The sequence below is a fragment of the Crocodylus porosus genome, unplaced genomic scaffold, assembly GCF_001723895.1.
Source record: "Crocodylus porosus isolate Cpor-Errol unplaced genomic scaffold, CroPor_comp1, whole genome shotgun sequence".
Lineage (NCBI taxonomy): Eukaryota > Metazoa > Chordata > Crocodylia > Crocodylidae > Crocodylus > Crocodylus porosus.
In genome coordinates, this window is record NW_017728909.1 from 49416366 (window position 1) to 49438518 (window position 22153).

Below are 22153 nucleotides of genomic sequence, written 5' to 3' on the forward strand. Positions count from 1 at the left end.
AGCCATGGGACTCTTCGGAAAAGCGCAAGCTCAGGAGGGACCTGGTGGCTGCTTATAAGCTCATAAGGGGTGTACATCAGGACCTGGGAGAATGTCTATTGACTGGACTTGATGATCTTCGAGGTCCGTTCCAGCCCTAATGTCTATGAAATCTATGAAATCTATTATCTCATGATCTTTTTCAAAAAAAGATAATTGTTCTATCCTGGTAGCCTGATCTAATTTCAGTTTGTAGAACTATAGTCTGCCTAGCTACAGTCTCTGCAACTGTATTTGAATATAATATGGTTTATTTCCTGTCCCAAATTGGTATGTGTGTTGAGGATAGCCTGCTCTGGCCAGTTCTGGGGTTTGAGTACCCTAGATTCCATTGTGTATCAATGCACGTGCAATTCAGTAGAAACATAGCATCACAACAAAAGGAACTACGCTCCAAATCTCTTTTAGTTACACAGAGGGGTTTTGTAGGAAGGGAAACTGCAGCTGAGACTAATGAGCAGAGTCTTAATTACACTGAAATTGGGACAGCATTTCAGCTGGAGTATAATTGGAGGGGGCAAAATGAGGACAGTCCTCCAGATCAACCTGGGAGCTTTAGACTCTTCAGCTACTCGAATGATGAATACACCATAAGCGCACATCTAGCCCTGAGTGTATAGTTAGAGCTATAATTATGCCACTGCTCTTCTATGAACTAAGAAAAAAAAAGCACAAACAGTTGCAAAAGTTCTCTTGTTTTGTCTACCCTTCTCCACTTGTGTGAAATGCTCAGAGGTAAAATGAATCAGAAAAAGGAATTTCCATCCCATATGTTTTGCCTTCCCCCCCTTCCCATTCTAAATTGAAATAAAAAGCCAATTATTTCTCACAGAATGAAAATTTGTGGGGGAAGGAGAAGTTTTTGGAACATTGTTTCAAAGTGTTTTGTTTCTATAACATAAAAATATCTTGTTTCTATAATGTGGAAACAATATAAAATACACCTACAATAAATATGTATGTGGAAGGCTTGCTGACAGCAGCCTGGCTCACTGGCTTTAGAAGAGCTCAGAGTGATTGGTGAGGAATTTCCCACTCCCCATCAATTGGGTAAAGGAAGGGGAGCAGGAAGGAAAAAGGGGAAGTGGCGAGGCAAAAAGGTGGACCAGAGTGGGAATTAACTTCGCCTCTTTCTGATTGGGCCATTCTCAAACTGGGGGCAGACCCTCCAGAGAGGATAAAAAGTCAGCGTGTCCAGCACATGGGCAGCTTTGATGAGGGATGGTAAAGAAGGCTGTGAAGAGCTGGTTGAGCTGACCAGTGGGGTGGAGTGGTTGCCCCAGAAGCGCCCAGAGATGCCTCGCCAGATGGGTAGTGGCAAGCAGCTGTCTTCCCTGCCCTGCCATGAAGGAGGTGTGGAAACAGCACACAGGTCAGTTCACAGAGAGACGGGACCTCAGGCACTGTGCTGGGTAGCACAGATCTCCAATCCTGCACAAGGCCAGAACAGAGCCATTGGTACACAGAACAGTGCACAGGGCCATAGATCTGCAGGGACCCAGCAGCTGCATGAGCAGCGCAGGTCTCCAATCTTGCACGAGGCAGGAACAGGGCCATTGGTGCACGGGACATGCACAGGGCCATAGAGCTGCAGGGACGCAGTGGCTGCACAAGCAATTTAGGTCTCCAATTCTGCACAAGGCAGGGACAGGGCTGTTGGTGCACAGGACAGTGTACAGGGCTAAGAGTGGGCTGACAGACCAGGAGAGCCACCCAAGGCAGCTGAGAGCCCCCTGCAGAGGGAGGAGTCATCTTGTCCCTGGAGACAAATGCAGCCTTGGTGAGTCCTAGGGAGCTGTGAGTTGCCCGGGAAGGGGATTCCCACAGAGGAGGAGGGCCCTCCCCTCTGTGGTTGGCAATGGAGGGGAAGCCCCTGGTAGAAAGGGGGTTCCTGGGTTGAAAACCAGCCAGCTGTGTAATTTAAGCAGGGTTAAAGGGTGCCCTTTGGAGTATTGGAATATTCTTTTTCTCCTTTTCCGGGGGAGTCATTTCTTCCTGGGACGCATCAATTGCACCACTGCTGTATGCTGTTCCTTTTTCTTCCTCTATGATTTCATATTTTAAACCCTGCACCTTATTGTTTGTAAACCCTGCATCTTATCATTTGTAAACCCTGTGCCATATTATTGTGTTTGAGTATATTGTGTTTGATGAAACCCCTGTTATGAATATTTAATCACCGTCTTACTACTTCCAGCCCTATTATTTTCAGTCCCTAAACCAACTCCTGTGTTATACTTGAGGGCCCACAGAGTGGGAAGACAGGGTCTGCAGTCCAGTCCAAGAGGGCCCCAGGGGGACTGGCCTAAGCGTGGGGTCAGGGGCTAGTAGAATGTGTTTGAATATATATACTGTAAATATTTTTATTACATATGTATGTATAAGTTAATTTTGTAAACTCTTGTATCATATTCAAGTGTATGGCTCACCAAGTGTCCTGGCTCTGCTCTGTAGGGAGAGGAGAGGAGCTGCACACAGCCAGGCAGCTACACCTCCACCAGCGCGCCTGCACCCGCTAACATCCCTTCGTTTGAAGAGGGGACCTATCTGAGTCCCATCCAGGTTACACATATTACAAATAAACTAAGTCAAAGCAAAATGAATTGAAATAAAAAAGTCATTTAAATATTTTAACAACATTGAAACTAAATGTTAGTTACATTTTGATATGGTAGGGACATTTCAATGACATGTTGATGAGAAAATTCAAAATGAATGAATTAAAATAATTTATGTTGACTTTTATCATCAACATTTCATCAATATTAAAATGCTCATGCAGAATGTTTCAGTTTTAACAAAACTGCATTTTTCAGTAGAAATCTTCTGTATTGGAGGTTTTCCAATCAGCTTCACAAAGCAGTACTTTTTTTTCCTTTGAATTTAATCTGGCCTATATATACAGACGAAGTGGAGTGTTTCTGAAGTAACTTTTACTGGGCATTTTTGGAGTACCATGTAAATTCTTTCCTTTATCCATTCTCTAATCCCTGGCTAGAAATGAAAAAAAAAATTACATTTTATTGTTCTTGTGAAAGATATTATAGACTGTCACCTGGATTCATATTTAAAAGCAATGCACTGCTGCTACATACAGAAATACTATTGGGCAGCCTTAGGGCTAAGCTAAAGGCTTGCCTTGAGCAACCTGATTCCTCACTGGGTCCAGCTGTGTGTTTGTCCTTCTGGCTGCAGGCCACTGAGCTTCGAGGTGTAAGCTCAGTACTTCCAGCAGAACGTTATGTTGCTTAAAGCTCTACAAGGCTGTAGCTATGCTTGGGTTTTGTCTGCCTTTTTATCTTTCTCTTCTTGTTTCAGTTTTGGATCTTGTCCTGGTTTTTGCTTCAAGTCCTTACTCAGTTTCTGCCCTGGTCATCAGGGCAGAACCTACTGCAGCCCTGTTCTACAGCTTCTGTCCTAGTGTTTGCTTTGACTTGGCTCCCACTTCTGCCCAAGGTTGCCTCTAGTTCTTCATTCCCTTAAATAAAGGGATGCTAACCTTTGGTAGCTTGGCCATCAGTGATAGAGAGGGTAAATTACCATAGTTAAGCTTGTACTTACTCTAAGCTAAGTGTGTGCATATGGGTGGTTACTATGGAACAATGGATGTGTAGTAGACCTGCTCCCTTTTCTCCTGTGCCAAGTTGCTTGCATGTCTGTAACTCCAAAGAAAAAGTAAGGGAACTAGCCAAATCAGTGTTTAGCAGCCACAGTTGAGTTCTTGTGGAGGATGGTAGGATCCCTGAGGAAAGCACTTATCTTTGAAAAGAAGGACTCTGGGGAGTTGTGGACCAGTCCCTCTGACTTTCTGAGATGTAGGAATATACTGGAACATGCTGTTAAACAATGAGCTTATAAGCATAAACATAAGGTGATTTTAAAAAAAAAAGTAATCCTCCCTGATTTTATCAAGAATAAATCACATCAACCCAATCTAATTTCATCTTTTGGTAAGGTGTTTGGCCGACTGGATATGGGAAAAGCAGCCAGTGTGAATTATTGTGATGTTAGTAAGTCTTTTAACACCACTCCAAATGATGTTCTTTCTAAAGAACTTGGGAACATATGGCTTAGACAAAATCAACCTAAGATGGGGCCACAACCAGTTAAAAAACTACTTAAAGAGTCATTATGACCATGTGGGTACCTTGGCCTAACAAATATGCTGTTATTTCAGGGTTTCTCTATACCATTGCAGCAACATGTCTGGTGCTGAGGGGCTTGAGCATACCCTGCCTTCACCCCATCCACCTAAAGCAGCAGCCAAGGTAGAAACTGGGAAGTTTGCCTACAAGGCTGCTCTAGGTTTGTCCCCATCCCCAAACACCAGGGAGACTGAGGACTTGAAAATGCACAGAGTGGGATGAGCCTGAAGTAGCATCATGGGCAAGCATGGGTGTGGCACAGGCAGGGTATGGTTGCAGCACCAGTGGTCTTGGCTCTCTGATGCAATCATGTAGACAGGTTTGCAGTGGCCAAGACTGGCTATGACCTTGATTCCACCTCCATGCTCCCTTTGGCATGTCAGATTCAGGGCTACATAAAGATCCTCATTTGTCGTAGGATGCTTGAGGGTGGTGGGGTAGGGGAGTTCTTTGTAAATTCTAGTGTCTGAGAGGGGCCAGAATGGATTTTGTTAAACTTCTTTTTTGGATTAAACTTATATCACATGGCTACCTGCAATTGTAAGGACTATACTGCTAAAGCAACCTGAGTGCTGCCAGATCTTTTGAAGGGTGGTGTGAGGAGATAAGTGAGGTGTTAGAAGATAAATAAACCAAGTGGATAAGGGAGAAATCTGGCTTGACCAGGCCTAGATGATGCCCCATTCCTACCAGGTTCCTCTGCAAGGAGATCAGTACTATAATTGATAAATTTGTTTTTGAAATTGGATACCATTCAATTAACAAAAGTTATGCTGGGGTGCCTTGAGTCCACAAAGGTGGAGAGCCAGTGACCTAGGTGATCCCTTCCAGTTCTGTGTTCCTAGAAGACAGTTTCTTCTAGAAAAAGAGGAGATGCAGGGGTGGGCATGAGAACAGTCTCTGAATACATAGAAGTTTTTATAGAGAAGAACATGGTCAATGGTTTTTAATTTCCACTGGGGAAGGACAAGTAGGAATTTATTTAATTTGCAGCAAGGAAGATTTAGGTTAGATATCAGTGAACCCTTCTTTTTTTTTTTTAACTATAAGCCTTGTCACCTTGAGGGGTAAGAGCTGGAACAGGCTACTTAGGAATTTCCTTTACTGAAGCTTTTTAAGAACAGGTTAGACAGAACTGATAGGACACACCTGACAGTGTAGGTACATGTCCCAGGGAAAGATGAATGGAAGCCCTGGAGCACCCTCCCACAGCGGGATCCAAGGCAGGGCCAACCCATCCAAAAAAGAAAGAGAAAAGCCCTGAAGGCAGGGCATACATATCTTTTTCAGGAAAAACAGAGCTGGACAAGCCGCACCAAGATGAACCGCCTGTGCAGTTCATCAGCTACTTTTATTGCTGGCTGGGAACATCACCGGCCACTGACACCAGCAAAAATTGCCACCAGTGGCAGGGAAATGAAATGGGCAGCACCACTGGAACTGGGAGTGGACGCTGCTTCCTGGGCTGCACACAGGCCTTGTTGACAGACCGGGAAGGAGACAAACAGGAACCCAATGGAGGAGTCCTGGATCCATTGAATGAGGCATCATGCTGGCCTGGCAGGGCAGCCAGGCAAGGAGGACGGTGTCAAGGGACTTTGGGAGCCACAGACGCCAGACCTGTGAGTGGGCCAGGCCAAGGCCCCACATCCCAACTGTTCCTTTTTTTCCCCTCAAATTGTTTTAAGTTTTGCAGAGCCCTGAAGCAGAAAGAGGGGTCAAGGGCAGCTTCCTCAGGCCAGGAGGAGCCTAAGCAGTACAACAGGCAACAGCTTAGGGAAGGAAGACCAGGCACTTCAGCCAGAGACAGTCCCACATCCGTTGCGCGTCTTGCATGGGAAGAGGCCAGGTGACAAGCGAGGAGAAGAAGAGGCAGATGGAGACAGCTGAAGGGCAAGCTGGCAATCCAATATCTGGTTGTCCTGAGGGTTGGTGCATGGCCGGGGTGTAAGGGAGGTGGAGCCCCAAGAACGCCCACTAAGGACAGCGCCTGACCCACAAGGAGCGATGAGAAGGAACCCCAACACTGAAGGAAAACATCAAGTCATGGCAGGCAAGTACTGGGGCCTCCTTCAGGGTAAACAGAACCCAGCGCCAAGGCTTCTGGAGCACACGCTGTGGCCAGCACTGGGTGCACACTCCAAAGCAGCAAGACAGTGCCTCCACAAGGCCAGATGGGTACAGTACACTTTATTTTGTTTCAGGTCAAGGGGTTGGACTAGATCATTTTTTGAGGGGCCTCTAGCCCTGCATATCTATGCTGTCCCAGCTGTTGGGAGATAGAAAAAGGAGATATAAAAATTAGTAGTAAGATGTTGGATTCCCTTCTGTCATGCACCTTTGTCCCTAAGTGCAGAAATGTGTCTTCTAAAACAGCATTTCTCAAGTTGTGGGTCATGACCCAAAAGTGGGTTGCAAGAATATGTGAAAAGGTCATGAACAAACTTTAAAAAAATGGATCAACAAACTCTAAAAATGAATTTGCCCTTAAAGGAGAAAAACACAGATTTGCCTTAGTAGGCTGGCAAAGTTCCTGGAACGCAATCAGGCAGCGGGGGCACATGCACATGGCAGCGAGGCAGAATGGAGGGAAGCTCCTGCATTTCCCCAGAGGTAAGTCTGTTGTTTGTGGGGGGGAAAGGGAAGGGGAGGGGGGGAGGGAAGGGGGGCATAGACAGATATGTCAAGGGGGCGGGAGGGCACAGGCGATACTGCCCACCACCCCACCTTCTCTCTGGGGTAGAGCTATGGTCCGAGGGGAGTGGCAGCAGTGGCTGGGCCATGGTAGCACGATAGTGCTGTGGCACAGTGCACAAGCAGCTGGCAGCAGGAGAAGGTGAGGGCAGGGCAGCCCCTGTCCCTATCCATTACTCCCTTACTCATCACACTGCTGGTGGCATGGCTGGCATGGCAGTTTTGGGGGCAGTGACAGCAATGAGTCTTGCCGCACCACTCTGCTCTTGTGCACCATGTCCTACCTGGGTCACAGAGTCAGCTCCTGCCTGTGCCAGTCCAGCCAGGCTGAAGGCCTATGCCCACTGTGGGTGCACAGATCTGGGGGTGCACATGCCCCTTCTTGCCCCACACTCATCCCTGCACCATATAGTGGGGGGATGGGGCCTGGGGCCAGTGGGAGTGAGGGGTGGGGGCCTGGGGGTTTGGCTTGAGGGGCACTGGTAGGGCTGTTTTGGAGAGTGGACTCCAAACACACAATATTGGGAATCCTTACCTTGCAAAAATAGTCTTAATACATGTTCCAGGGTCCCCATAATACTATTGGTCTCCATAATAAATGGTCTCCATAATACTATTACTGGAGATTCCCCTGGTCCAAAAATGCTGTTGTAGTGAGTCTTTTCTACTTCCCACAAATGCTGTTGCCCTTTCCCCATGCCCAATTCTTTGATGGATAGCAGTGAAAACTTCATTTCTTATTGCTTTACATCTTTAACACATTGGAACTGCTGCTTTCCATATGCAGTCCCTTCCTGTGGAGTGAGTGGGAGAAAGTGTGTATGGTTTCTGAAGTAGTGAATCAACATTCACAGCAATTTTATTTGTAAAGGTATGATTTTCAAACCAGTATCCTCCCTTTGATCAACCCTGCCCCTCCCAAACAAATAAAGTCATCAAACCTCTTCAGGATAATTCCTGAAAACCTGATTTATAATAAGAAGTAAATACAAATTTTTGAAGTAAATGTACCTCTTAAACTAGAGAGATGTTGGGCATTTAAATAAAATTCTACTAGGGACATTTTCTTTTTATGCCACATATAGAATTTATCTCCACAAAGGATACATCTGCTGGGATGGGCAACTTTCCGGTTGCCTGCAAAGTTAATGGTGTCCTCTTTTGAATGTGGATAAAGACACAGGATGAAGTCTTGGCCCTGTTGTTGTTAGTGGGAATGTTGTCACTAATTGCTGTGGAGTCAGGATTTAAATCCTGGTCTTTAGTTATGTGATGGACATGGAAGCAGAGTGGCTAAGACATATTGCTAGAGCTGCAGAGACAAGCATTCAAGTATTGCTTTGGATTTACTTGGAGAAGAGCAGAGAAATTTCAAAAAGGACCCAAAAGGCTGATATTTGCTCAGGATAGTGGCTGTGATGTGGTTTCATGCCATTTTTCAGGAATCTGGTCCATAGCTGAAAAGATTTGCCAATAGTTTTTTGTTTATCTCTAGCGTTTTAAAATTGACAGACTTTCAGTTGGCTGGAGGTTACTTGCTTATAGTTGTCAAATCTTAGAGGTTGTGTGTTGCACTCCTCCTGCCTCTTCCAGTAAACCAGGGGAGTGGAGGAAATGCAAGCCTGAATATAGGACGACCTCCCAATAATTTAACTCTGTATATGGAAAAGGTATAACTTTGTTATAATTTTTCCAGTTATAGAATCTAAGTATCGGAGGGTTGTTTTGTACCTCGCCTCTGCTACAGTAGGAAAAACAGTGGCTGGTAGGGGGTCAGGTGGCTTCCTTGCCCTCTGCCCCACCCACTTCTTTGCCCTGCAGCCTTCCTGCCCCTCTGCCGCCTGCACTTCAACTCCAGCTTCTCCCAGTCTCTGCCTCTTCTTCTTCCCCTTCCCTACCCCCCTTACTGTCAGATGCTTCTGGGATGCTCCATCCCAAAGCATGGCACATGGAAGCGCAGCCCTTATCCAACCATGCAGCGGTACTGGCATTGTTGACTGGCCCACCGGGGAAGGAGGTTCCATGTGCTCTGTACCTGAGAGAGACCCCAACCCAAGCCAGAGTTGACTTACACCTGACAGTAAGAGGGGAAGAAGGTATGGGCAGTTGAGGTGTGGCAGAAGCTGCAGAGGGGAAGCGGAGGGTAGGAAGGAGGCTGCTGTGAGTCTGGCCCCAGCCTTAGTGCCACAGCAGCCACCTGCTTCCTTCTCTACTTCGTATGCAAATATAAGATGAGGGCTTTTTCCCCATGCTGATTTTGGGGGACCTCGTCTTGTATTTGAGTACATATGGTAACCCAGGTGTAGAAATGACTGACAGTGACATATTAGAGGCACTGTCAAGATGCTCAGGAAGGTTAGATTTGATTTTATGAATCTGAATAAGAGACTTACATTTACCTATAATGACCACAGGACTAGTGAGACAATATCTTTTGACTTTTTTGCCTAGTTTGTTGTGCTTTTTATAACTTTTTATTTACTCTAGCAAATTAGTGCACATTCCAAAAGTTTTTTTCTTTCACCTTAAACTGAATAATATAGTGCTAGCCTTCTACCATATTACAAGAGCTTCTAGTTTCTCTTTAACTAGATAAAAATGTTAAGTTATATGTTATGATGTGCCACACAATCTGCACCCCTCCATTTTCAAAATCCTAGATTTGCCCATGGGCCTATGTACCTCATATTACCATTTATCCTATATCAGCTGAGCCCAAGCTTATATATAAATAGAGACTGAGGACAGTTCTGAGAGGTACATCACCATGCAAAAGCTTATTGCGATATAAAATGCTTGTATTAGTCAGAACATTCCTAATCACTCAGCCATGAATTGGCTGTACAGGGGATTCCTGGTACTCAGTGTTATGTTACCTGGCATGGCACTTCAGATAAGCAAACTTGTATGGAAGTGGCCTAATTAACACAGTTGAACAAATTTAATTAGCTCGCCCAACTCACTGCATGATTGTGGCTACACTCCCACCAGTCCAGGTAGTAGTTTGGGTGTAGAGCAACACACGTGAAATCACTTGTGCCTGGCACAGTAAGGCTTTAGAGTCTTGCAGTGAGTTAGATTACATCTTGCTTACAGCAGGGATGCGGGAGAACATTACCCATTTGTCTCACAGGGTTTTTATGGAGGTTGCTAATGCTTGTACTGTACTCTGAAGCCTCAAAGTGTTATGCAAAGTCTAGTTATTACTGCCTACTGTTTCTTTAGGCTTTCTATTTATTAAATCTGTATTAGGCATCTGTTTCTCACAATTACAGTTATTTGTCTATAAAATAATGCACAAGCTACTCTGTATGGAGTAGCAAGTGTTTATGTACTGTGGGTGTGCTTTGTTAAAACTAACTTTTAAACAAATTGCAGAGCCTGTCTAGGCATTTGCTGGTGTGGGGGTGTTTTCCATGGATTTGAAAGTAAGCTAAACAGCAATATATTAAGACCTGGGCATTCTTCAAAAGCCCCTATCAGGGGAGGGTAGTGGTTGGCATTCAAACCATTTTAACCCTACTTGTGGCTTTATGGTCAACATACTTCCAGTCTGATATTAGACAGCTGAAACATTATTTCAGGGTTACTTTACTTGGTAACAGGCTACAAAAATGTTAGCATCATTAGTAGTTATGAAGAGGGAAAGTAGTTATTTTGGTTACAAATTATTTAATAAGCTCATGTTGCTCATGTCTGATCTATGCCCAGAAAAAGGCGTTTTCTTCAACACTATTTTATCTGATCCTATGTTTACTCTCTTGTCTGCAGACCTATGTAATTATACTCAGCTTTTCAACTCCATTTTTGTAAATACAAAGGGGAAACAAATAGAGGGGTTTTAGGAATGACATTGTGCATGTACTGGCCAGGTACAGAGGTTTCACTTATGGTGCAGAAAGTGCTCTACAGCCATAACCAAACATAGGGCAGACATAGATCATGGCACCAGACATAGGTCAGGACACATAGAGTGCTGTATAAATGGTTGATCCTGCTCTAAGATAACCCAGGATGGATGTGGTATCAGACTTCAGTGTTGTAGGTTAGAGAGTCGTAATGAACATCTGTACCAGATCCCATCACAACTCATGTTAAGTCCCATTCCACCGGCAACCCATTGGGCTTCGTGGCACCCTGCTAACCCTCCCCTCTCAGGGTGTCGCTCTAGCCCTGGCCAGAGCTCATGTGGTCTGCCCAAGTGCCAGGCTGGCCCTACCCCCAGGCTGTCACTGACAAGAGTCAGAGAAGACTCTGCTCCCAGGACCACCCACATCCTCCCTCCAGTTAGCATAGATCCATCCACACAAAGAAAGGTGCTTACTGCTAAATTTCTCATTGCATATTGTTATGGGTACAACTGAGCAAGTGCTGAATGTGGGTCTGCTGCTATGTTGCCTCTACTCATGGTTAACCTATCTTAAGAACTGATGTATCTGCACTGATTTCTGTCAATGAACAAGTTCCTTAATGGACGTAAGACTTTTGACATAAAATTGTGTTTAACTCCTGGCTACTTAACATGGTTGAAAATGGCATCAAGATGTAGTTGGAAAATGCCCTCTAAATCCAGCCTTTACGGAGGTACTTAGTATTTCTGTAACACTGTCAAATTGTATTGTTCTTTTCAAACGTTGATACCAAGTCCCTGGAGCTGAAAGAAACTCCAACTCCTACTACTATAAAAATATGCTTGGACATGTCCAAAATGTTCAGCAGCACACTAATATTAATATGTAAAAAAAATACTATTTTCCGACTTGTTTGCAGAAACTGAATGTATATGTAAAAAGTAGAAGGTGAGAAGCAATTATACTGCCTGTACTCAGTACAGGATGCAGGACCAGAAACCCTTGAGTCCAGCTGCATGAAGCCCCAGAAACCTTGGATGCATTCAATAGCGCATAAAGATGCAGAGAGTGTTTTTCTGTTCTCATGTCTTAAAGCCATTTTCTAATAATTCTGGTAATTTGAGTAAAAGTTTGGAACTATGTGCACTTGATAGAAAAGTGTTTCGGACAGTCTGTTACAGAGTTTGAGGAACAGGCAGTGGAAGGGGGTGCTAATGGGGCTCAGCCCTCCCAAATGCGGGGTAGTGGTAGGGCTGCAAAGCATCCCAGCCAAGGCTCCTGGCAGCTGCAGTAGGGGTGGGAAGGGGTGCTCAGGCAGCGGTGAGGGTGGGAGTGGAGCTAGGGCAGCCTGGGCCTGGGGCAAGTGCTGCACAGCCGGGGCAGGATGCGAGACTGAGCTGCGAGTGGCTCATCTGGGAGGCACAGCTTCTGATGTTATGTGCACCCTGGGAGGCATGGGGGGTTTGCCACTGGATCTGCATGGGGCAAGGTAAGCTGCCACTGCAGGCTGGGACCAGGGCTGCTCCAGGCAAGGGCTGGGCTGGGCTGTGCTCGGGGTGGGCAGCTGTGGTGCTGGGAGGGAGCTATGGGGGGAGAGAGGGGCTGCAGCCACCTCAAAATACTCTGTAGACCATAACCTCCCCTTCCTGCACCTCTGCCACCTGCACCAAGCGCAGCGCGGCCCAGCCCCCACCAGGAAGAGCCCAGAGCAGCCCCAGCCCCAGCCTACAGCAGCAGCCTTCCCTGCCCCATGCAGTTCCAAGGGCACATGCCCTCCCAGAGCGTGTGTAGCCATGGGAGCTGCCACCCCCTCCCCGTGCCCCCCAGATGAGCCGCAGCTCAGTCCTGTGCCCACCTTGCCCTGGCTGTGCATGACCTGCCCCAACCCCACTCCCCCGACTCCCCCGGCCCCCCATTTCTGCTCTCCCTGCCCCTTCCCCTTCCCCTGCAGACTTACCTGCTGTGAGGGGGTGTGTGCACATGCATGTGTGCGTATGCATGCATGCACTCAACCCCTCTCTTCCCTCCTGCCCCCCGATTTTTTTTCTCCCTATGCCTATAGTTTCAGGTATGGTGCTGGGAGTCCCACAGATACAAACATAGGGCAGCCAGGTCCAGGAATTCAGGTTTTGTCAAGCTCCCACGTCATTTGTTTTATTACGTACCATTTTACAGCTGTTGCTTTTCCTGGCTATATAAATCATAATATCCAATAGTCTTGCTAGCCTTAATGTAGCAAGACCTCACATTCTTCAATGAGAAGAGAAGAAACTCTTTCCCCTCCTTCCCAGTCTGCTGCCTGCAAAAGAAGCAGTGATTTTATTTTCCCTTCTGAACCCAGTAGGTTTCGTAAAATCTGTACACAATTTAGGAAGCCAAGAGACAAATCAGACCTCCTTCTTGAAGCCATATTGAGTGCCAGGAGTCAGATTGTCACATTTGCCAGCTTATGCCCCAAAAAGAATGACTTAGGATCACCAGGTTTTTTGGTACTGTGCCAATACTCCATCAGTTCTTTTTGTAATTGCTAAGTAGCTGGCACCCTAACATTAGCAGCTGGTAGGAGACATTGTGTGTCTGAAGGACAGGCACTGGATACTGTGTCTGCTGTGCCAACACAATACGTTGTTTACCAAGAAATTGTTCAAAGGCTTTCAAACATTGTTTGTTTGTACTCAGGGTGGTAACACTCCCATTGTGTGTTTTCTGAAGTGGTCTAATAGTGAAGTGAACCTTGGAAGGCAGACGTTGGTTCTTTAAAAAAAAAGTTTCTCTCTCAGTCCTTCAATCATATACAAGTTGTTGAAATTGGATTTGTTGTTTTTCAAGGATTTATGGCCTGATCTTGCACTCATTGAAGTCAGGGGTAATTTTCTCTTGATTTCCACTGGAGCAGGATTGGGTCTTTATAGTATACTGTGTAGTCTATAAAGTACATCTCTAGCCTGCCTTTGCTTTGTATCCTGGTAATGAATTAGAGAAATAGGCTGAGCTGGGAAAAATCCACCCCCAGCTGACTAATCATTAAGAGCAGTTACAGATATTTAAGAAGTCTACAGTTTGGGGGAAGGGGAGAGATGACACCAAATTCAGGGGTGAAAAAAGCCAAATAAGATTTATTCAGTGGAGCTGCTGAGCTCTATACACCTGTAAAGGAAATAGGAATAGAAGTCATTGTGTGTGTGTGTATTTCTTGTTTTGGGTATCTGTAACAGAGAGCCCAGGGCTCTCTGATAAAGGCAGCCCAGTCAGGGAGCACTGCAGAGAAGGCAGAGAGCAGCAGCTTTCAGTTGCCAGGGCAACAGGGCAAAAAGAAGCAGTTAGCGGGCACCTGCAGGCAGTCAGCTGCCCAGATGTAAGCAGGGCCCTGGGAGCATATAAGCCCAAGGTTGGGGATGGCAGGGGAGTTTCTCCCGAGCTGCCACAGGGGAAGGAGTTTGTGCCCAGCAGAGCCACCCAGGGATGCTGGGCTGTTCCTTTTGCTGCCTACAGGAACAGGGAGTCTCAGGGAACTTGCAAGGTACCCTAGCAGGGAGGCACACTATATTAGGGTAAAGGTTTGCCCTCTTAAAGGGACAGAGGGCTGCTACTTTGTTAGTATTATGTTATAGCCCAGAGGCTTATGTTATGTTGTTTGAACCCATGGTCTGGGATGAGGCTGGAAGGGGAGGTATGGAGGCTTCGTTAGTGTCCAGGGGGCACTTGACTGCCTTGAGCCCTGCTAGGAGCAGGCTCAAGGCTCAAGCAGTTATTGAGCCCAGAGCAGGCAGAAAGAGAGGGCACAGCCATGCAGGGGCCTGGTGACGAAGGAACAAACAGGGCAAGAACCTCAAAGCTAGGTCCAATTTAGTAGGCCCAGCCTTGAAGACCTAGTGAGATTAAAGGGGCAGAGGCTGAGGAGCCCAAAGCCCCACACAGGGCACGACATGGCAGTAACACCCACGAGGCATGGGGCATTGTAAAGGGGAGGATTTGGAGCCACGCAATTAGCCCTTAAGGCTTTGGGTGCCCTGCTGGTCACATTAGATTAGAATGAAGCCCAGTGAAGGGCCTAAGGACCAGTGAAGCCCAGCAAGGGGCTTGGGTACAGAGAGAGATTGATGGGGTCCATTGAGACTGAGGCCTAGTAAAGGCCTGTGGGGACCCTCCCTATATACTATAAATACCATCAAGGCATGGCAGGAAAGACAGGAAGGCACACTAGAGACAGAGTAGGGCCACGAGGGGGCATCATGGCCACCACTGGGACCCCAATGGGTTATAGTATCAACAATCTAAAATATCTACCCTCTCTGTCTTGCATTCTCCACAGTGATTTCAGATGCACCTAAAGCAGTAAGTGGCTGCTTACTTCATCATTTCTCTATGAGGAGCATGCGTACCCTACCTTCTGCCTGTCTTCAGACACACATGACTAAATACCTCTGTCAGAAGAATTTTGTAATGTCCCAATGCAAAGTGTGCCTTGTTCAAACCAAGTTGTGTTTGCCTGAGAGTTAGGTTATATCTGAATGTTGAACCAAAATTTATCTGGTTTGCCTAGAAGAAATGCAAAACTGTAGAACTCTTGGTTCAGAGATGATAACTAAGTTGATCTAATAAAAGGTATTGTCTCTGAACCAAGAGTTCTGGAGTTTTGCATTTCTTTTTATGTCAGACCAACATGGCTACCAAATACATCCCTGAAACTCTGGTTTGCCTAGTGCATTCAAAAATCACTTTCACTTAGAGAAGAGATAAACCCTTAAATACAAAATGTCAATAGTGGTGAATAGGGGAGTGTTTGCATTAGAGTCTTGGATCTGAACTTGGCATATGGGTTTGGTTCCAACACTAGAATAATTCTGCTTATGTGATCTCTCCTTATCTCTGTCTCATACCTCCTTCATAATTTCCTTCTTTTTAAAATCTCATGTTTCTCCATACTACATCTGCCACTACAATTCATCCAAATTTTCTACCTTGCCCATACATATCTAGATGTGTTTGTTTATTTTTAAATAGTAAAATGAATTTGTAATAATGCAAAACAACCACTTGATAGTATGGTGCCTTGTGCCTTCTCACCTGCAACATCTGTATTTATACTGAAATCTCCTCAAAATAGGGCCTATGCACATTGCCAGTTAAGGATAGGGAAAGAAAAGATGAAAGTTAAAAAATGAAATTTAATAAAATTGTGGGAAGTAGTATTTGGGTTTGAAATTCAGATTGGACATCAGGAAAAAAAATCTTTATAGTGAGGGTTGCCAAAATATAGAATAAGGTTTGGTAGGCATCTCATCTGAATTTGCTCTCTTTTAGTTTGTGGCCATTATTTCTAGTTACACTGACAGGAGCCCTGGTAGACATTGTATCCCCTATTTCTTGCTGCCCCCCTCTCATCCTCCCCCAATGATTTTGCAGGCCACGGGATCACCTCTCAGTCTCTTCTTGCAGAGGCTGAAGAGGTTCAGGTCTCCCAGTCGGTTCACATAGGGTTTTTTCTGTGGGCTTTTAACCAGACGAGTGATTAACCCTCCTCTGAACCCTCTCCAGGCCATCTGCATCCCTCTTGAAGAGCGGTGCCCAAAACTGGATGCAGTACTCCAGCTGCGGCCTCACCAATGCTGCATAGAGGGGAAGTATCACTTCCCTAGACCTTTTTGTGATGCACCTACTTATGCAAAAAAAGGGTGTGGTTAGCTTTACTTATTACCTCATCACACTGGTGACTCATGTTCATTTTGGAGTTGACTACTACTCCGAGATCCCTTTCCACAGCTGTGCTGCTTACAGTGGTACCTCCCAGGCTGTAGGAGTGTTGATGATTCTTTCTCCCCAGGTGCAACACATGACACTTATCCTTGTTAAACTTCATCCTGTTCTGTTCTGCCCATTTCCCCAGCCTGTCCAAATCAGCCTGGATTCGCTCCCTGCCATCTAGTTTGTGTACCTCCCCCCATAGTTTGGTGTTGTCAGCAAACTTAGCATGCTTTCTACTCCCTCGTCCAAGTCACTAATGAAGATATTGAATAGTACCAGTCCCAGGACAGAGCCTTGGGGGACTCCACTGCCTACATTTCTCCAGGTAGAAAGCAACCCATCCACCACCACTCTCTGGGTGCATCCCATAAGCCAGTTTTCTACCCACCGGACTGTGTAATAATTTACATTGCAACTGTTTAGTTTATTTATAAGAATTGGGTGTGACACTGTGTCAAAGGCCTTTTTAAAACCTAAGTAAATAACTGCCTCTATTTCTTCATCCAAGCATTTTGTGACCCAGTCGTAAAATGAAACCAGGTTAGTCAGGCAGGATCTGTCTGCTATGAACCCGTGCTGATTGCCCCTTAGCATCATTTTACCCACTGGTCCCCCACAAATGTGATTCTCAACAATTTTCTCAAAGGTGTTGCCAAGGATAGAGGTGAGACTAACTGGCCTATAGTTACCCAGTTTCTCCTTGCTCCCCTTCTTGAAAATAGGGACCACATTGGCCCTGTTCCAATCCTCTGGGACCTATCCCAAGCGCCATAAGTGCTCAAAGAGTTTTGCCAGCGGCTCAGCTATGACTCCAGTTAATTCCCTAAGTACCCTAGGATGAAGATCATCAGGACCTGTTGACTTAAATATATTCAACCCCTCCAGGTGCCCCTTTACTAGGTCAGCATGAACAGTTGGTGGGTTGGTATCTATACTGGGCTTACCTAAGGTCCCAATGGGATGTGTATTTGTATTCGTGTCCAGGAACATGGATGCAAAGACTCATTTAGAAGCTCTGCTCTGGCCATCCGATCTGTTACCAGTTGTCCTAGTTCATCCTGAAGGGGCCCTAAGTTACCCTGCACCTTCTTTTTGCTTCCTATGTACTTAAAGAATGACTTTATGTTATCTTTAAATTTTGTTGCCAGCCTAAGCTCCATCTCTGCTTTGGCTGTCCTCACTGTTTCCCTGCAAACTCGAGCCAAGCAGATATACTCCTCCTTGGTGGCAGCCCCCTGCTTCCACAGCCTGTAGGCCTCTTTATCTTCCCAGACATCTGCTGGAAGAAACAGGCAATGAGGTCTGCCCGTTCACAGAAGTTCTTAACCTCCTTACAGGACCATCACCTATTGCAGGAGGTACGTGTTCCCACTAGGGGAAATGCCTTACAAGATTTGGTACTGGCCACAGGGAACGACTTGGTGTGGGATCTGCAGGTGCAAGGTAATCTAGGGGATAGTGACCACCTATTGATAGGGTTCACGATCTGGAGAAAGGTGAAGAAGATAACTAGTAGGGCAGAAGTGCTAGACCCAGGAAGGCCAACTTCAACAAGCTCAGGAGTTTAGTTAGGGAGGGAATGACTGGTAAAAACCTTGGAGAGATGGGAGTCCAGGAACGGTGGGCATTTCTCAAGGGACTGATCCTACAGGCAGAGAAAAGGACCGTCCTAGTACGCATAAAAGGGGGCAAAAAAGCAAAGGAAGCCTCTTGGTTGAGCAGGGAAATCCAGGAGAGCCTGGAGGAAAAAAAAAGTCACCCATGACATCTAGGTCCTTTAAGCGTGCTGCCTCTGAGAGTTGTCTCAAGAACTCTAGGTCTAACTCATCTCCCTGGTGTGAGGGTCTGTAGTAGACCCCCACTACCAAGTCTCTTTCACCCTGACCCCTCTGTAACCTGACTCATAGTACCTCAATTTGCCCTTCTTCCTGGACCAAATTAACTACGCAAGATGTATATTGCTCCTTGACATAGGAAGCCTGTCTGTACAGCCTGTAGCCCTCAATGTCTGCTGCCCAGTCGTGGGTAGGATCCCACCAAGTTTCTGTTAGCACAACCAGGTCGAATTCTTTATTTGCAAGCAGGAGTGCAGGTTCCTCCTGCTTGTTCCCCATGCTCCAGCAGTATTAGTATAGAGGCATCTAAGCCCCCCAGTAGGTGTCCTTGCTACTTCACCATTCTGATGCTTAGCAAGGCCCTTGGTACTTACCTGGACTGTTCCAGCGCCTGGCTTCAGGTTCATCATTCCTGGCCTCTCTCTGTCATCAACATCCCCATCCCCCCATGATCCTAGTTTAAAGCCTGGCATAGGAGATCAGCCAATTTGTAAGAGAACAGACTCTTACCTCTTGGAGCAAGATGTAGCCTGTTTCGTCCGAACAAGGCTTTATCCTGGAAGTGAAAGTCATGGTCAAGGTCATGGTCCAGACAGAATGAGAAAAATATGTTCCCTTGTCAATCCCCCCATTTCCCTCCCTCCTAGACCAAAAAAGAGATGCATGTCATGAAGGATTCCCATGTGTCACTCCCAGTATGGCTGTAGGGTTGTGCACTTGGACAGGGTGGCAAACAGCCTATGAAAGGGGAAAGGAAAGCAGCCAGGGAAGAGAGAACCCAGGTGATAGCCCACCCCTGTTACTCACCTCAGTCAGTGCGGGAGAACCACTGGCTCTCGCATGACACTTCTGGAGCAGCCTCTCCCTCTGGGCTGGAGCACAGCCAACCCAACCTGCAGGAGTACTTCCAGCTCTGAAGAGGGGCCACCACGGAGAGTTCAAGATAGGTGAGAGAAGACATATGAGGGAATCTCCATAGAGGATGAGCAGGCAGTTGGGGACGTTGTAGCCGACTTGGCTGTGCTGTGCGGTGGTCAGCAGCCTGCACTGAATGCCATGATGAATGATGGAGGTGCTGGAGAGGATATCTGTAAAGAGACCAGATTCAGGGCAGACATAGTCAGGGATTATGGTAGAGTGGGGAGGAACCGGGCCATGGGAACACCTGGGATGCAGAATTAGATACTGGCCATGGGGACACCTGGATGCTTATCCTAACACAAGCATTTTATATTGCAATAAGCTTTGCATGATGATGCACCTCTCATAACTGTCCTCAGTCTGGTATCAGCATTGGGTCCTGTGGAGGGTACATAACCCTCCCAGGCAGGAGTGGTGGGACAGGGTCCCACCCAGCCCTCCTCCCTGCCCCAGCATAGTGAGCCCCTCTCTAGGGACTATTTCCTGGAGAACTCCAGGATGGCAGCTGAGGGGGACCACTCCCTACCATGCCTTGACTGGGAGATGCTGGAGGGCATGAGGAGTGAGGACAGGAGATGTGGCACGTGGGAACCACTGACCTGTGGTCCAAGGAAACAGACAGACATTCAGCAGGACCTGCTCCAGGGAAGAGCAGTGGGTGAGTGGAGCAACTCTGGGTTGCCTGAGACCTGATGTCAGTGCAATCAGGGACACCACCCCACTTCCAGGCCCAACTTGCTCCCCTTGAGTGCTGGCAGTTGCCCAGTATGTCCTGTCTCCCCAAGTGGTTCCAGGCTAGACCTAAAGGGGCACAGGATAACTCAGAAAGTGGGAGAGCATGGCCCCCCAACCCAGTGGGCCAGGCAGTCACTGGGACAGCTCCTGGCAGAAGAGCCTGACAGCCCCAGTTTATTAGTCTGCCAGCTGGGAGGCCCAGGCCCACTCCCTGTGGCCCACCTCCTGGCTCAGGTCCCACTGCAGAGGAGAGGGGCAGCCTTGGTGGAAGTAGGCAGCCCCATGTCTCGGGTTGGCTGTCTGACATGACCCCTCGGCATTGGTGAGGCCTGCATATCTGTGGTCCTTGAAGAGGGAGACATGAAAGGCCCATGTGGGAGAGCCAGGAGACCTTGGCATCCACTGTGGTGATGCTTCCTGAGATGCACCTCTCCCCTTGCAACCCTGGCCCAGCAGCTACCTCCCAGCCTGCAGTTCTCTCAGATAGACGTTGGGTCTGGGATCACACAGCTGTCCAGCTCCTACGTGGAGAAATCCCTGGTCTTGACTTCAGACCCCTGAAAGCAGGGTACCAAATCAAAAGTCCTCTACCCTGTGCATCCCCTCCAAGGTTTTATGTTTTTTGAATGCGGGGTCAGTGGCATTCTCTCTGACTCCAAACCCTATTCCAGATTTTGTCGGCCCTTTCTCAACACTCCCTAATCCACTTTCTCCAAAGTTTTGCTGCTTTGTGTTAATTGGAAGAAGGGACCAAGCTGAGCCATAGGCAATATTAACAGGTTTTCTTTATTAAACACTGTTAAAGTTTGACAACTGCAACCTTTTAAATTGAGGCACATCTCTTCCTTGTGTCACATGCCTCTGCACCCTGGTATGTGGCCCTAGAGGGAGAGGGGAAGAGGGACAGTGCCCTGACAGCCTGGGCTGTGGGCAGCAGTGCCCATGAGACAGGGCCAGAAGAGCCTGGGGCTGAAGACCCATGGCCCAGTGCCAGGGCAGGGACACTCAAAGCCTTCCAGGTGTACTCATTCTGGGAGGACTTCTGGTCCACTTGGCTAGGGCTTCATGGATCTGGACAGCCTGCCACTTTGCAGTGCAGGGGCTACCAAACATTGGTGGGGAGGGAATACAGGCATCCAGGACACACACATACACATACAGAATACAGGCATCTAAGACACACACACAAAACCCACACACACAGAATATCTGAGACAGACCCACACATGCATGTGCACCCCTCCTCCCTCCCCCCCCCCAGTGTCTGGTGTGCATGCACATGCATGGACATATGGACACACACACAAACCAGGTATCTGGGACATGTGAATGGCCCCCCCCAACATACACATACACAGAACCCACGTGTTATGATATCGGGGGTGGGAGCATGGTGGCTGGTGCCATTTGGCTCTGCTTGTGAGTCTGGTAGCTGAGAGAGCCCACAGGGCATTCAGGGAGGCATGCAAGAAACCTCTGCCACCTCCTGGGCTCAACCTGTGCAGGCAGGCTCTGAGCCCCACCCACCGCAAGGGCTTGCTCCTGACCTAACCTTGGGCACTTAAACCTCAAAAGAGCATTTCCACCTTGGCCCACTTGAAGGCCTGTGCTTAGCCACTGTCTCATACAAGTATGCAAGTTGGTATACATAGGTACATGTTTTGGTAGATGGATAATGAGATGTCATGATTTTTATTTTTGTATTTTATAAAATAGTTATTATATATATCTGCAAGTGGCTTTTTGCATTTGTTTTTTAAATGTTGTGTTCTGATAGGTTTCTTTGCACCAGTTACATTTGCTGTTCATGTGAACCTTGTATATTTTTTGCAAACTTGGTAAAAGCTTCTCTATTAATAAACGTGTATATGCATTAACTTTTGAAAAGGATGCCTGGCAGTTTTCTCCTAGGATTGTGAAAAGTTAATTTTATCCCAGGCAGGGACCCTATTGTCATAGACACTGTACAGACAAAGAACAAATAAATAGTCCATGTCCCAGACAGTTGATGATCTAAAAATATGAGAGCAAGTAACAACAAACAATTAAACAATGCTGCATGGTGGTCTGCGCACTATATCTACTGACACATCTTTTGGTAGGCACCTCATCAAAGAAGAGTTTGAATGTTTTAAAGGAAGACAATGCAACATTGCAGAAGTTTATAGGAATATCCTCCATGTGCAAA